At 46.3% G+C, this 17,038-nt stretch overlaps 1 long non-coding RNA gene across 1 annotated transcript in view; it reads right to left on the reverse strand.

Annotated features, from left to right (window-relative positions):
- Positions 1–12,582, reverse strand: part of LOC311584875 — a 17,201-nt gene extending 4,619 nt beyond the window's left edge. Inside the window, exon 1 of the long non-coding RNA XR_014775024.1 lies at positions 12,306–12,582. This is a non-coding gene — a long non-coding RNA (uncharacterized lncRNA). The remainder of the gene's footprint in view (positions 1–12,305) is intronic.
- Between the last annotated feature and the right edge of the window lie 4,456 nt (positions 12,583–17,038).

Genomic DNA, 17,038 nt, shown 5'->3' on the forward strand with positions numbered 1-17,038 from the left:
CTATTTCTTTAGTCTTTGTTTGATGAAGCTCGTCTCTGAAGGGATACATTTTCAAATGTAACTTTACACATATTAAAATCATTAAGCGACATTACAAATTAACATATCAAGCTATATGTTCTCAAATAATTGAAGTGGATTTTTTTCTTCTAAGGTGAAAGGGGGCACATAGATATATTTTCCCCCCTGTAAGGCCAATTTCAGTGGGATAAACATGGGCTGGCTGAGCTTCCTGGAATGAGCCTGAGAGGAAGAAAGAACAATGTCAGCACCATTTTCAGCCTGAACATGGTGTCTATGGTTTTAAGTTTTTCAATTCTTGTCTTGTAGTTTCCAAGACTTCATCTCTGCATGTGGACCAGGTCTACAGTGGCCCAGCAGAAGATGCTACAAATGGCTTTAGCCCAGGTTTTGGAAAGTGTGGTTAGCCTGGGTCCTTTATTCAACCCCTATAGTTCAAGGGCTCCTGGCCCCAACTAGCGTTGAGCCTCAACTACAAGCTCTGCGGGCGACTTTTGCTCTGGTGGAGGCAGCCCTGTCTCTGGTCCAGCCAGGCCTTCTGAGTTAGAGACAAGGCGTGAACTGGTCCTAGGCCAGGAAAAGGAATAAGCGGCAAGATTTACACCTCTCTCGCAAGAACCTCTGGGGCATTTTTACTTCCTTTCACTTTTTACAGATAAGTAACAGAAATTCAATGTGTGTGGGGGGGGGGGAGAACCTGGGTATCAAACAAACGCAAAGAAATTGGGAAATTCAGTGTCTTCAAGGAATGCAAGTTATATTTCACATACAGTAGCTGGTGTAATTTTCTGTTACAAGCAAATCTATGGAAGAAGGCGCTACTGGACGGCCAGGCCATGTGGTAGAAGGCAGGGCTCCTCTTTCTCTTAGTTTTAAGTGCAGCAATGGAATAGACTTGGCCCAAAGTCAAGCAAATTACAAGTTATTTTTTTAATCTGAACTAAATCTATACCTGCTTACATATAATCCAGCCTAAAATTAGGAGACATTTTAAAACGGAAACCTCGCCACTGTGGCATGCTTCTTCATCCTGTCCTGGGGCGGCCTTGGATATGGCGTTTCTCTGCCACCCTCTCGCTCTTCCTAAGCTTTATTGGGAGTCTGACACACTAGGTCTGCGGAACCAGCGGGGACTTCCTTCCTGGGCCCCCGCTAGCAGACGCCTCTCACATTCCTGCCGCACCCCTCTTGCAATGCAGGGAGCACTGTAGGAGAGCAAAGGGTTCTGTGGAATGGAAGTGGGGCAGATGGAAAGAAAAACGTAGCTCCCGGCTCCTCCCTCCCCAGCCTGAGGGGGAAAACCACCGCCTCGGCCTGTGCTTGGAGAGGGCGGCACTTGGCTTCTCAACTCTTGTTTGTAGGGAAACAGTTCAAGCCTGTCAGAGAGCAGGGAGCTGGGGTATTGTTGGAACCCTTCTGCTTTGTAACTAAAGGTTCCCTCCTGGCTCTGGAGACTAATGGGACTGGAGGCTTTTGGCAGGTTGTCACTAGGGAAAAGATTCCAGATTTGGCCAAAGTGGCTCCCCAATCTGAAAGTGGGTGGGTGCCCCAGGAAGTTAGTGCTCAGGTGTATGGGGCGAGGGTGGGATGTGTGTAAACTGTAAACTGAGGAATGGATCACTAAAAGCTGTCCTCTCCTGGGAGATCTTCACAAGGTCCCCAAGCCCCTCCCTGCCTTGATGGTCTCCTTTTTCTGTGGGAGAAAAGAAGTCTGCATTGAGGGAGCCCGTGTTATCTTAAAGTGCTTGGACAACCTCTGTTTCCGTGTAAGACCTGAACACCACCCCTAACTTACCCAGGATGCTGGAGGGGTGGTAAGAGGTGGGGGTTCAAGGGGGGAGAAATAAGACTCTTGCGAGAGAGAAAGAACAAGCAAACATTATTGTAGCCCCACCCCTCCCTTGGCTCTGCAGTAAGCCGCCAGAGCCCCCAGAAGCCTCTGCATGTCTGCCCTTAAACGGCTCCTTTTCCAAGAAGGAACAGGGTCCGTCTCCCTGACGTGCGGCCTCAGACGCTGTTAGTGCAACTTAATTCTGTCGCTGCTTCCTTTCAGAGATTACTCGGAATGAATTGTTTCTTTTGTTTACTATCCAACAAACGACTTCTGCTAATCTTATATTTTATCTCCCTAACATATGGAAAAGCTGTTTATTCTAGCCAATCACAATAAAGTGAAGAAAACCCCATTTTATGGAAAGGTATATATCACTAGTCTGTTGATCATTAAAGACATGATTACCAGTGAAAACCCTCTGAAGGTGGCACATTTATGCTGCCAGGAACAGATGGGGACGCGCATTTTCCTTGCAAATACTTTTGAAATTGCTCTACTGGTAGCAGTATAAAAATGATATACAGATGCCAGGGCCGGCATGGCGAGGACGAGTGCAGCAGATTTACACAGTAAAGCCTTCACACGAAGGCTGTCACTTTTGATTGATCTCTACTATACCTTAGGAACTTGTTGACTAGGTAGGGAAGGAGTGCAGATAATTCACCGCGGCAAGTCAGATAATTCACACGGCCCATCGGTCTGCTTACTTCCCGCCTGTGACATACGAGCCTTCCCTGCAAAGATGTATCATTTTCTAGCCTGAGCAATATTCAATGTCAGGAAAGAAAAGGCATTAGAGCCACACAAAAGGAACCAGACTACCGCAGGACCACAAGTTGTTTTGGTAATGAGGACCAGACCCTGCTCTCCGCTGAGTCCTGCCAGGGCGGTCAGGCCCCGCTGTCATTATCATATTGATTAAAAAAAAAAAAGTTCATCATGGTGCAGTTTTAGGTTTGACGCCGACAGATCTGGAAAGAGCAAAGAATTATCCCACAAAAGCACAACATTCTTACCACAGGGACGTTTCCCTGTTCCAGTTCATTGATGGAGTTGATTAAGTTTAAATGAAGCAGACACTGGATAAAAGTAAGGGTATTGACCACTGGGCACCGTGATCTGTGCTTGAAAGAACCTGGTACATGCAGAAAAGCAAGATTTGCTAAATGCTCTAATCTTCAATCAAATCTTACATCAATACAGACAAAGTTTGGTAATGAGAGATTCAATGAAGCATGCGGGAGAAAGAATTAATCCTCTTGGTCTAAACTGGCTTCAACTTTGAAGCTTGCTCCGAAGGAAAGACAGTTATCTAAATGCTAAATAAGAAACGTATTGTACTTTTCATGGCATGCTAATCTTCTGTCCATCTCATCTCTATTATGTGGATGCTCATAGACTGCAGTTGTCATGGAGATTATATCTAGCCACGGCTCGGGGGACGGTGGTGAGAAGCCAGGCACTGAGGTGGAAAGGATCCCCACGCGATCCACGGGAGGGGGGGAGAGAGGGGACCCTTCCTAGGCTTTTATTCTAGGACTAAGGGCATTGGGTCCAGAACACCCACCAAAGGTCTAGTCTCCTGCACGGTTCCTAACGTGTGGTTCGGAGATTGCCTTCCTCCCTTCACAGTCCCCTCCCTCCAGCACGTCCACTGCTAAGACCAAGAGACACCGGGCTCTGACAGGAGTGTGCTGGTCACTCAGGCGGGGAATGGGGCAGCGGGCGGTGGCAGGATTAAGTCATCCGAGCCTCAGTGTCAGGGCCCACGCAACCCACAGTCCTGGCAGGAGGCAGACACTACAGGGTCCCAGGGCCTTGGTGACCAAAGGTGACCCTGAGCCCTTTTATGTGCTTTACAAAAGTTGCCAAATTAAGACAGGATTATAACTGCTCCAGTCACTGTCAGGGTTGAAAGGTTGGGAGCCTCAAATATGCCCCAGCAGTATTGATGAAAAGCTTAAAAAGTAATAAAAAGGAGAAAAGAGCTAGAAAGTAACATGTACAACTCTTATTAAAGAGAAGAGCCACGGAGAGGTTGTGAACTTGAATCACTGTTTGAACTTTAATTTGTTCATTAACAGGATTTGCCCCTCACTGGGAATGTTATTACTTCCCTTTGCTACTCGGCAACAACTCTGGGTGTAATGAAAGAGTCTGGCAAAAAGTTAAACGCCTGGTAATTAATTCATTTAATTGAAAGGGGGGCAGGGAGAGGAAGAGGTTCCCCTCCGAAGCAGAAGGCAAAGGCTGTGAAGAGGGCAACAGGCTGCAGTCTGCATGGAGGTCTTCTCCAAGAGGCTGGCATCTGACAAGGCCTCTTAGGCCAAACGAACACCACAGTCCCCTGAAGACCCTCTTCCCAGTGCTGTTTCTGCACCACAGCATCTGCCCAGGTGTCAGCCAGGGACGCTTCTGGATGGTCTGTTATGGTGGCGTGGATGTCAGAAACCCAAAAATCGATATAGCCTCATAAAACCTCCCATTAAAAAGTAGGGGGTCTTTTGCTTTCTTCCACCCCTCCCCTTGGGTCAGGCCCCTGAAAGCTTTATGTTTCTGGATGAGTGAAAGGGACGCATGAGGGGCTGGGCAGCAGCATCCTGTTCGCGCCCTGCTTTTGTCCCTCCTGTCCCAGCAGGCGCCTCTTCCTAAGCTCAGAAGAGGGATCTGAAGGCTCCGCCTGTCCTTGCTCAGCAGCCACAGGACTAAGCCAGTTTGGTTCCCCTCTGACCTCAAAGCCTACTTTTTTCCTTGTCACTTATCTCTTTCCTGTATTTGTCAGTCACTGCATATAATCCCCTTTCACGCACATCTTCCAAGGCACAATTCAGGTACCTCGAAACCCCCAGGCCAAGCTGTGGGCTTGATGCTGCCCTTGTAGTTAAGCGAGAGTACAGCAAAGGTCAGGCAGTCGGTGATGGGTCAGGCTAGTCTTTCCTTAATAACCACTTAGGGTTTCCTGACATTTTAAATACCAAAGTCCATGTAATCAGTACAATTTTCTTAAAAATATAATTATAGTATGGACACAAACAACACAGTGGGGAGATAATATGAGACAATAAAAATATTACATTAGAATCCCTATTTCTTGAATTTGTGTTTTTAAATAAGTAGTTTCTTAACCCCAGAGAGAAAATGAAATTTTATCATCCCAATTAAATTAACACCAAATAAATTCATCAAAGTTGCTCCCCGCCTATCCCAATGCATCTTGTACAACAATACTAACTTGAAACTAATGCTATGATTAATCTAGTCTCCTGTCTTCCTTGACACTAATGTATACACACTCTCAGAGTGAATACCAGAAAGGGAAAAGCAGCATTTTAAAGGGCTGTTTTATAGGCTGAATTAAGTTATGGGGTTTATTTGGAACCTATAACCTCATACCTGTTATAGCGCCTAGATATTGAGTTTCCCAGTTACAGAGCTACCGCAGTTTTATTCTGAACAACTAAATATTAGAAGTCCTCAAGCAAAGCAAAACAGATAGACCCTCCCGTCCCCCACAACACACTGCTGGCCTCTAAGCAGCAGAGCAGCTAAGGTGTTGTAAGCCTGACACCATCCTATCGAGATCTGGACCTCCCACATGCAGAGGTAAACTCCTTCCTCTCGCTGACTGTCCTCTGCAGGCCGACAGTAACGGCTCTAACCGTCCACTTCACTTGAAAGCACTGATAGTTCTAATTGGCTATTAACAGCTAGGGATCTTCAAGTTGGTGTCAAGCCTCGTCCTGTCCCCTTAGGCAACACCTGGACTCTCTGGTTGCTCTTCCTCTACTTCTCCCCTTGGGCGCATAATATACATTAGTCTGCTGAAGGCATAACGCACCGTGCTCCTATTTCCAACATTTGCTCATGGAACCCCTGCAATCCCATGGGTCCATCTTATGGTGACAGGAGCCGAGGCCGAGTAGGTCGGAGTACTTGCTCGGCAGAGCTGGGACACTCAGGGTGGTGGATCTGCTTTGAGAGCTGGTACTTTCCACTCTGACATCCTCACGACCGCCTCTGCTATGCAGTGCTCTGACAATGCCTGCCCACTGCTTTCTATGGGACCTTCTCACTCCCACTCTATAAGGCTGAGTGCCTCACAGCCCACAAATTCAGGCAGCCCTAGAGCTGTCTTGACACCTCTGGCTCTCACGCTGCTCCTTGGCCAACCGCTGGACTCTTCAACATACTCAAGAAGCCACTCGGCACCACAATTCTCTGCTCTACATCATCAGTTTTCTTTTAAATAGCTTCCTCCAGTTACAGCATGAACTTCCCAACGAGGGGAGTTTGCTATTTGTGAGGTAGCTCTCCCAACTCTCCAAAGATTACTGCAGTTCTCCTTGGTCAACCCTTCACGTTGTACACAACAGTCCTTAAGAGTACGTACTGTCGTTTTTACCATTTTGTAGACAAAGTGAGGCTCGGAGAGATTAAGGAAGTCACCAAAGGGCTGGAGCGGAGCTTCAGTGGCGAAGAGCACTGACTGCTTCTCCAGAGGACCCTGACCCACAGGGCAGCTCAGCATCATCTACAATCCGGCTCCCGGGATCCAGCGCCCTCTTCTGGCCTCCATGGACAGCAGGCACACATGTGGCACACAAGCACACACACACACACACACACACACACACACACACACACACACACACACATAAAATAAAATAACAATGAAGAGAGAGAGAGAGGAGAGATCTCCAGCCATTCAGCTAGAGAGTAGAAGGTTTAACACGCAAACACAGGCCATCTGAATTCTTCCTTTCTATAGTTTTAACATTGTATTGGCTCAATACATAGTTCTTCAGTGAGAGCTAATGAAACACGCCATTTAATCATGACCTCGGGGAACGTGTGCTACTTTTATTCTTCAGTAGGCTAGACCCTGACGCTCAGTAGAAGCTGGCAGAGACACGCCGTGGCCACTTCGTTCTCCTCCGTGTTGGAAGGCCCTCCCCAAATTTGCCCTGGTGTTCCTATGAGACAGAGGACATGGCTCCCCCATTGCATCTTTGGTGTCTTTTTTGTATCCAGAGGAAAATAAGAGAAAATGAAAACAAAAGATACAAATTGTGAGGAGGTTGGTCCTTGTTGATTGTGTTTAATTCTGTTTTTTTGAGATAAGGTCACATGCAGTCCAGGCTTGCCTATAACTTGACTATATAGCCAAGACAGGCCTTGAACTCCTGATCTTCCTACCTCCTCCTTCCAGATGCTGGAATTACAAATATGTGCTAACATAGTATCTGTTTTCAAATGGCCTGAGCCTCTTATCTCTCTAACAGAAATAGGTTGTTGTGGGGAAAATGACAATAAATGTTCATAGGTTGACTGAGGCAACATGTGAAATTCAAGCCAGCTTCTTGCTCTACGTGATGAATGTGGAAATGGCTTGCAAGAGCAGTTGAGGAAAGAAATCTTTGACAAATGAAGAACAAAATCTAGATGTCGATGTCTGGACAGCTTTCTCCAGATTTTCCCTTCAGCAACAGCAACAGTGTTAAGGAAGCTTTTCCTTAGATGTGCAGGTCTTTAGGAAATGTACAACCAACCAACCGACCAACAAACCTAAGAAACCTCCTGCTGTGTGTGACGAGGCACTAATGTACCTGAGAAAGTTAGGACGATGACTACCTTGAACTAGTAGTCATCACTTGTCTCTGGATTCCTGGATAAAACTGGTCTTTTCCTCCACATTCCTAAGGCTGTTTTATAGTCACTTATATTTTCTTTGGAAGACCTGGATAGTTTGAGCCTTACCTGAACTTACAGAGCCTATGTTTCAGCACTCAAAATCCTGTACACCCACAGGAGGAATGGACTTAGTGAGTATTACTACTATATACATTGTCTTTAAGAAAAAACAAAACAAAACAAAATGTGCCTTAACTACTAGACCTGGGACGTAACCAGCTCAGTCACCATCACTGAGCCTAGTCTCCATCTCTGAGCCTGGTCTCCATCTCTGAGCCTGGTCTCCATCTCTGAGCCTGGTCTCCATCTCTGAGCCTGGTCTCCATCTCTGAGCCTAGTCTCCATCTCTGAGCCTAGTCTCCATCTCTGAGCCTGGTCTCCATCTCTGAGCCTGGTCTCCATCTCTGAGCCTAGTCTCCTTCTCTGAGCCTAGTCTCCATCGCTGAGCCTGGTCTCCATCGCTGAGCCTGGTCTCCATCGCTGAGCCTAGTCTCCATCGCTGAGCCAGGGCTTTCTTCCACCTAGTCCTTTGCAGTTCTTAGGGCTCACTTACTCTCTATATAGGAACTACTTGTGAATTCTTTAAACTTAAAGTCAGCAGCTTCTCTGCATTAAAGAGATGGTTTCAAGCTGTACCTACCAAATGTATTCATTATCTGACCACTTACATCACCTGTGTGTGAAGCTACAGAAACTACAAAATTTTTTTTTTAAATATTTTAATTTTAATTTTAAATTTATGTGCATTGGTGTGAGGGTGTCAGATCTTAGAGTTACAGACAGTTATGAGCTGCCATGTGGGTGCTGGGGATTGAACCCGGGTCCTTTGGAAGAGCAGGCGGTGCTCTTAACCACTGAGCCATCTCTCCAGCCCCCATACAAAATTTAATATTTAAAAACATCTGGTTGACTTACATCTAGAATAAAAAGGCAGACATAATGGTCAGGGTTTCTGAAAAAGAAAGGCTAAAATTGCTGTTGATTGTTTTCTCGCAACTCCCATATGGGGGGCTGGAGAGCTGGGGTGGGGGTGGGGCGCACAATAATTCTTCCCTTGAAGTACTAATAGAGGCTGTTTTGTTTTCCTAGTGGGCAAACAGCACATGGGCTTTCCACAGGAAGTCTAGAATTGCATCTGTTCACTTCGTACCTGGCCTATTATGTACATGACCCTACCACACGGACTGAAGCCGCGGTCTGTTCCATGACAAAGTTCACCACAGCAGATATGAACAGAAGTTCAATTTTCCATATGTATCTGGATAAGGACATTACTTTTGTCTAATTCAAGCCTGGTAAAGCTTCAGATCCAATCTGGTTTTGGGGAAGGAGGGGGAACTTACTTGTTCTTTTGAAACTGTGGCCCCACTTCTGTTTCTGTTGGTTAACCATCCTGGGTATAAGAGCATCTGCATTCGCAAACACTTTGTTTAAACAGAAAAGCTCCATCATCTTTGCCTGGATCCCTTGATCTCCCCTGATCACTGGGTGTGCTGGTTTGACTGAGCATGCCCCTCCTCCCCAGGTGCCTATGTTTGGCTGCTTGGTCCTCAGTTTGTGGAACTGTGAGGGAGGGATTAGGAGGTGTGGCCTTGTTGGAGGAGTGTGTCACTAGGGGTAGGATTTCAGGTTTCAAAAGTCTACACTGGAAAGTCCCAGTCTTATCCTCTCTGCCTACATACAACTCGCTGGCTGTCAGGAAGCTATCATCCACTGCTCCAGTGCCATGCCTGCTGCTGCTGTGCTGCCCACCAAGAGGGTCATAATTTGCCTTGGTCATGGTGTTTCATCACAACATCGAAACAGACACTAAGATGCTAGTGTTTGCACCAATCACTAATAAGCTCTCAGCCCTATCATTCTAAAACGATTAGACCTGAACTCTGGTTTAAAAAAAAAATCTTACTCAGCTAATTATATATATTTTTTCTTCTAATTATAGTTTTATGCATTTCTTGGCTCTCCAGTCTCAGCTGGAGTTGAATATGAATTATCTATACAACTTCTAAATGCCCCCCCCACCCCCACCTGGAGCTTAGGAGAGCAGTTTTAAGCCCTTCCTTCAAGAGAATTAAACTATTTTAAAACTGCTATCACCTACATTTTTTTTCCTCCTCCCTGACTCTCTTTTCCTCTGCTGCCCTCTACCCCTACCATCCCATGCTGCTCTTGCACAGCCAGCAGTTAGGAGCTCCATGCGTCTGTGGGTTTTGTGGGAGGCAGGGCGCTATTACTTACAACAGAAAAGAGGGATTACTACATATGTATTTTTATGATTTATGTTCACAACAAACTTTAAAACTATGAATGGCTTCGTTCACCATGGAGGCCCACTTGCAGTGTAAGGATGACTGAGGAGTTTACTCTTGTTCTTTTATAGTTCAAGAAATGTAAAATCCCAATTTAGTGTAAATTACAGTGCAACCCTATTTTAACGATGAGATCACAACTTTTTAAAAATCCAACCACATATTATAAACTCTCATGAAACCCAAAATCAACCAAAGTCTTTTTCATTATTATTATTATTATTATTATTATTATTATTATTATTATTATTATTATTATTATTATTATTATTATTATTACTATAGACAGGTTTTCACCACGTAGACCAGGCTGGCATCAAACTCACACAGATCCACTGCCTCTGCCTCCAAGGTGCTGGGGTTAAAGGATGTGTGTACCACATCTGACCCAAGTAAACCCTTCATCCTATAGCTTTCTGAAGTAATCTGTCTCCACAGCATATACCAATGCATTGCTGTACATGTCCATGACTCCTAAATGAACAATTCACTGACGATCAAAAACAATTTATGATTCCAAGTGAGTACTTGTCCTTGAGTTGTCCCTGGGAACCCCTCTCCCCAGTGACGATGGCACTGTCCAAACTGTATTGGTATGCCAGCTGCAGGCCTAATTTAAGAGCCACCCGAGAAAGTGATCCAATTGTCTTTTGGGTTGTTTTGAACTCAAACAATACTGCTCTGGTTTGGTCATATACTTTCGCTAAAGGAACTAAAGGAAGATATGACTTTGCAAAGTCTTTTAAAACACGCTTGCTGGGCTGGAGAGAGGGCTCGGTGGTTAAGAGCACTGTCTGCTCTTCCAAAGGACCCAGGTTCAGTTCCCAGCCACCACACGGCAGCCCACAACTGTCTGTGATTCCAGTTCCAATGGCTCTGACACCCTCACACCAATGCACACAAAATAAAATTAAATAAATTATTTTTTAAAATATGATTGCCATGGGCACCAAAAAAAAAAAATAGTAGCCAATAAAGAGCTATAAAGATGTTTGGGAGCTAGAAATTATCATTTTTAACATGGCAAGCTTCCAAGGTGGCTAGTTGGATAAAAGCACACCAAACTATGTGTATAGGGTTCTCGTAAAGTTGTTAAAATACAGGTATTAGTTTACAGTCATATCTTGGTCACAGAATTCAGCACTATAGTACAGTTTTAGGGTTAGGAATAAAATTGTTATTAGCTTCTTTCATTATTGAACTTAAAATTTTACATTAAATGCACCTTTCAGATTTCACACAAAATTTTTTGATATTCAAGGATGAAGTTACTGCTTAGAATGATTTCAAGCCTTAGAGGAAAATTATAACTATAAGTCACTGGAGTAAATAACTGTAACCAGATGTGTGTGTGACTACTTAGGATGTGTTTTGTTTGCTTGACTAAATTGTTTGCAATTCTTATTTTGAGTAGGGGTTAAAAAAATACTTCAATTTTAAGTAAAAATTCAGTGCTTTCATTCATGAATAACTAAGCAATCTAGCACAGTATATAAGGAATAAAAAAGCCTTTTAGGGAAACTGCATTCTAAAACAGTTAAAAGACTAGTATAAGCACTTGTGTCATCTAAGTCTTTTAAACTCTCTTTACAAAGTTTGAGGAAGCAAAAAGGAGAAAAATTTCTGATTCCTAATATATTTTATTCCCTTGGTCAGCATAAATTTTCCACTGGTATAAATAAAAGATCACAGTTTTTAGCTCTTTAATATTAATATTCCTTGGGTCTCTACTAAGCAGGACAAAACATGTTACATTTGAACAATTATTAAATGTTTATAGCGATCCTGCTCATTGGCAAAGTTGAGTAGAGTACCTGGGATGATAAATAATCAATAAGACTTAAAGAATTGCATAGAGAGAGGAAAAGAAAAATATATCATGGCCAATGCAAATGAAATTCACTGTAAAAACCAACCCCCACATTGGCACTCCCAAAATCTGGTCCACGGGAATACAGCTCTGACAAGCACGTGTCAAGTATTTAAATCTGAGTTTGACCTTTCCAACTATTTCGGTTTTAGAGAACTCTCATTAACTTACTGTGCACTATTTAAGAGGTCACATAACACCTGCGTGCTCCTCACTTTATATGAGTGATCGAACAAGATTAAGGCCTCCTTCCTATGAGGGCTGTTGTGAGTACACTGATAAACACCTACAAAAATGGCAAATGAGCCTACAACGTTCAACATTTTTAAGGGTGTCAACCAAGCACAAGATATTTTTAGTGTGTGAATCAAAATGCCTCTCTTAATGATAGTCTCGGATGTTTCCTTATGAGACAAGGTGTCAAGAACTGGTTTATGTATTATCGGTCTTTCCAGAACGCGTGGGTACCACATTTCATAACAGCTTGGGATGATGACAGTGGTCAAAGTCACCACCAGAAGCATCCCTGCCCTAGAGTGCCAGACTTAAGACTGGAAAACAAGAGAACAAAACTGAGCACCTGGTGGGAGGGCCGGTTTGGGGGCACACTGGTACCCTGAGGGACACGAGGGGACTCGTCCCTTCTTGCCGAGCGTCTCCTGGGCGGGGCTGGACCGTCGAGGGGTCGCGACACGCGAAGGGCAGCAAGTTTCTCCCACTTCCAACCCACGGCTCGGCCTTTGGGTCTGTCTGCTGCACAGTCCACCCAACGGCACAACGTGAGCTGGGGTGCCCCGGGAGGGGGGGGACAGGTCCCGCGCGCCCCGGGGTGGCCGGAGCCACGTGCCGGAGGCTGGGGGGGGGGACCCCGTGGCTCGACCCGGCCGGACCCTGCGCCCCCACCCCAGGCTGCGCTCTCCCCGACGCCGCCTTCCCGCCCCCGTCGCCCTGCTCCCCCGACCCCGCGGGCGAGGCCCACGCGCGAGCACCCGCCCCAAGCAGGGCCCTCGGTGGGGGGCGCCACGCTCACCTCCGAGACCCGGGGCCGCCGCCTGCAGTGGGAGACAGCGGCCGGGGAACGGCGCGCCGGACCGGCCGCGCGGGGACCTCGCCGGGTAGCCGAGCTCCGCTGCGCCGCCGCGGAAGGGAGGCCTCTACTGTCGAGCGGCGGAGCTGCAGCGGGCCACGCCCCCGCGACGGCCACGCCCTCGCCACGCCCCCTCGCCGCCCAGGCTCCGCCCTCCGCCTCCCGCCGGGTGTAATCGGCCCTCTTCTGGAGATGAACGCGAAGCGACGTGGAGAGCCTTCCACCAAAATGAGCTGTGATATCCTTTTGATGGGTATAATTTATTCCAAATCGTCCCTGGACTGAAACGATCAATTAGCAGCCCGAAACGCACTGTGAAGTAAATTGTCACACTCTCTATTACAGGATGGTTATCATATATTTATAAGGTGTGTTTTCTGCAATCAGAACCAACAAGGTGTTGAGCGATCAGTCATCAACGCATTTCTTCAGAAAAAAAAAAAAGGAGAGAGGGAGCGTGAGAGGGAGAAGCTTCAGCATTGCGTGGCAGGGGAGAAAAGCCCTTATGACAGTTAGTCCTCCCTCCCTGGTGACGCTTCCTCCTGGCAGCTGGAAAGAGCAGCGAGGGCTCTGCAAGGAAGGCTGTGAACGAGGAGAACAGCGGCCCCCAGAGGAGAACTTTCCCACTGTGCACACGCGCACACACACACACACTCACACACACACACACACACACACACACACACACTCACACACACACACAGACACATACATACACACATACACACACACATACATACATACATACATACACACAGACACATACACACACACACACACACACACACACACACACACACACTCAATGCTGAATTTTATTGAGCACTTAGTCCCTGCTGGACACAGTGTTGTAAATCATTTTGTTGGATCCTATCAACTATCTCAACAGAGAAGATTCTTTATTTTGCCAGTGACAAAGCTGCGGCAGAAATTTAGTGATTATCAATGGTCATGTGACTCTTTTTTTTGTGTGTGTGTGTTTGTTTGTTTGTTTGTTTGTTTTTCGAGATGGGGTCTCTCTGTGTTAGCCTTGGCTGCCCTGGACTCGAGGCTGGCTTCAAACTCACAGCAAATCCGCCTGCCTCTGCCTCCCGAGTGCGTGTGCCACCACGCCCGGCTGTCATGTGACTCTTAAATGATGCCCTCAAATCAAATGAAGACTGTACTAGTCTGCTCTTTTTGCTTTGATACTCAGGAAAGCCAGGGAGGACGCGGTTCCTTAGGCTCACAGCCCTAGAGGGTTCAGCTGAGGCCTGAGGTGAAGAAGCCACGGACATCACCGCAGTGAAAAGCAGTGTAGCTCATACTGGTCAGGAAGAGATGGTGGGGCGCCTGGTGACATCCTTCCTCCAGCGAGGTCCCCTGCCACCCTCGCGATCCAGCCACCAGTTACCATGACTACAGGACTACGCCTTCCAGACAATGCTATATCTTGACAGCCCTGAGCATCCAGGCCCTTTGCCCCAATAATACAGCATCCTGTGATTTAAAATGGTAATAGTGACTGACTGGTCTTTTCTTTTTCTCTTGACCCCCCACCTCCTGCCTCACCGTCTACAGCGCTGAGACTAGAGGATAGAGTACTGCCTGGGAACATTTGCAAATTGTGATGTAGCAATTTTCTCCCCAAACTATTTTAGCGGGATAACGATAAGGGGGGAAAGTGAGGAATTGAGGCTGTGGTTCAGAGAAAGAACACTGGACACGCGTGCTCACACCAGGGGCCGAGGAGGAAGGAGCACGGAAGCCAGTCTGGACAATATAGTGAGTTCCAGGCCACTCTAGATGACTCCTTTTTCTGGGGGTGGGGGGTGGGGGGGAATGAATGACTGAATGAATAAACAATTAAACAGTTATTTGCATGAGGAAGTCACAGTGGAAGTTCCCTGACCTGAGATTACCTTCTCTACTTCCTTCCCAAATCCTAGGATTTCTTTTTCCCAGTTATCACCTGCCACACCCCACATTGCTTAAGCCAAGGTCAACTGGGACAGGGGAGAGGCCCTAGACCCCAAGGAACAGCCTTCTGGGAACAGGCCTAAGTGGAAGGCAGCATGGGCCAGAGGCCCTTGTCCCAGACACACAGCTCTGAGAGTGAAACGTGGCTTCCTAATGAACGTTAAATTACCACATCGCTAAACTCTCCCTTAATAGACTTGTAAAGATCTGCTCGCTACCTTCCCCCTTCATGTAGAATTTGTAATCAAGAGCCCAATTTTGTCATTTGGAAATACTAATTATCTAATCACGGCATGCCGCATAACGTACTTGTCTGCCCAATTAGCTAGGACAATTATTAAAATTCAGAGGCCTAATTATGTCTCAATTTAATGCTGGCAAACTTGCATACAGAGCAGTAATTAAAATCCTCTCTTTCCCTCTGCCTTTAGGGCACAGGATGATTAGGCCCTGTCAGGGGGTGTACTGAACCAAACCACTGAAGCGGATGGCGCCGCATGACCCTGCATTGTTAAGTGTGTCAACATATTAACCTGAATTCCCTTCAGCCCCCACATAATCACATTTGGTGCAGGAATAAAGGAGCTAAAACATGAAGCATTTTATTAAAAAAACATAAATTCTTTTTAATTAATGCTATGAGGGTTCTGGTGAATTCCGTGTTTCCTAGTGCTGGAAGACATGAGACTGGCTCATCTAATTACTAGCAAATTTGCTCTTGTTAAAACTCTTAAAAAAAAAAGAAAGAAAGAAAGAAAGGAAAGGAAAAACCTCATTTAATAAAAATTATTTTGGGGGGTTAGAATGTATTGGGGGGACCTAGTTAGTCAGCTTCCAGTAATACAGTTGGGTACTAGCTTTAATGAGAGAATCCAAGTAAATGTTGACTTCCAAATGGTTCAGCCCAAGACTGCAGGCACCGAGGCGCTATACTTTAATGCTTGAAAGATGTTAATAAGAGTGGAAAATTAAAAATCATAATATTGAAACAAATTCAAAATGTTTATCTTTGGAGCTCTTAAAGTTTGATATGAAAGCCAGCCAGCATAGGGGGGCTTCCTGTGACAGGCTGCGATGCCTCGGAGGCCCCTCGGGGTGCAGGACCCCGGACAGCACGGCCCTCCACTGCCTTTCCATCCTCTCCTCCGTGAATTAAGGAGCAGCACAAAGCCCGCGGAGACTTCCGGTTTCTAGGTATCATCCACGGTGGCCTTTTAAGCTCATTTGTATCTTAACCACCTGTTCTCAGCCTGGGACTCAGGACCACTTTGGGGGGTGAATGACCGCCTCACAGGGGTCTTCTTTCAGAGAGCCTGCATACCAGATATTTATACTACAACTCCTAACAGTAGCAAAACTATGGGTATGGAGTAGCAACAAAATAACTTTATGGCTGGGGCTACCACAACGCCGGGAACTGTATTTTTGTTTTGTTTTGGTTTTTGGTTTTTCCAGACAGGGTTTCTCTGTGTAGCTCTGGCTGTCCTGGACTCACTATGTAGACCAGGCTGGCCTCGAACTCACAGCGATCCGCCTGCCTCTGCCTCCCGAGGGCTGGGATTAAAGGTGTGCGCCACCACCTCCTCGTGAGGAACTGAAATAAAAGGGTTGCTGCATGAGGACGGTGGAGAACCAGTGTTTCAAATGAATGAAGGACAGTGATCAGTCTAGCTCCTAAATTCCTAATTTGCAACAAGATTTCTTTCAGTTGATTCCAAACCTTTCATCACAAGACAGCTTCTACAGAGTAACACACACAAGCATGCATGCACACACACACACACACACACACACACACACACACACTCACACACACAAATACACAGTCACTCACACACACAACTGTGGTGGGTTGAATGAGAAATGTCCCCCACCCCCATCCCCCTGTCGTCTCAGGCATCTGAACACTTGGGCCACCTTTGGGGTGCAGCCTTGAGGACGGGAGCACGTCACTGTCACTGAGAGCAGGTTCTGAGACTGAACGCCTCACAGGACTTCCAGTGCACGCTGCACACGCTGGTTGACGTGTGTGAGCTCTCAGCTTCCGGCTCCTGCCTCCATGCCTGCTCCTTGCTGCCACCCTTCCTTGGCTTGACAGACTCAGCCCAAGCTAACTTCTATAAGCTGCCTTTTTCACGGTATCACAGCCATGTAATTGTACCCAACATGCACACTAACCTTGCAGGGTCCTCTGACTCCATCTCAACTCTGCATCTCATGACAACCTTGTGACATGGTGGGCCAGGCTCTTAACATACTTGCCCCAG

The sequence above is a fragment of the Acomys minous genome, assembly GCF_964271855.1.
Source record: "Acomys minous genome assembly, chromosome: 15".
Lineage (NCBI taxonomy): Eukaryota > Metazoa > Chordata > Mammalia > Rodentia > Muridae > Acomys > Acomys minous.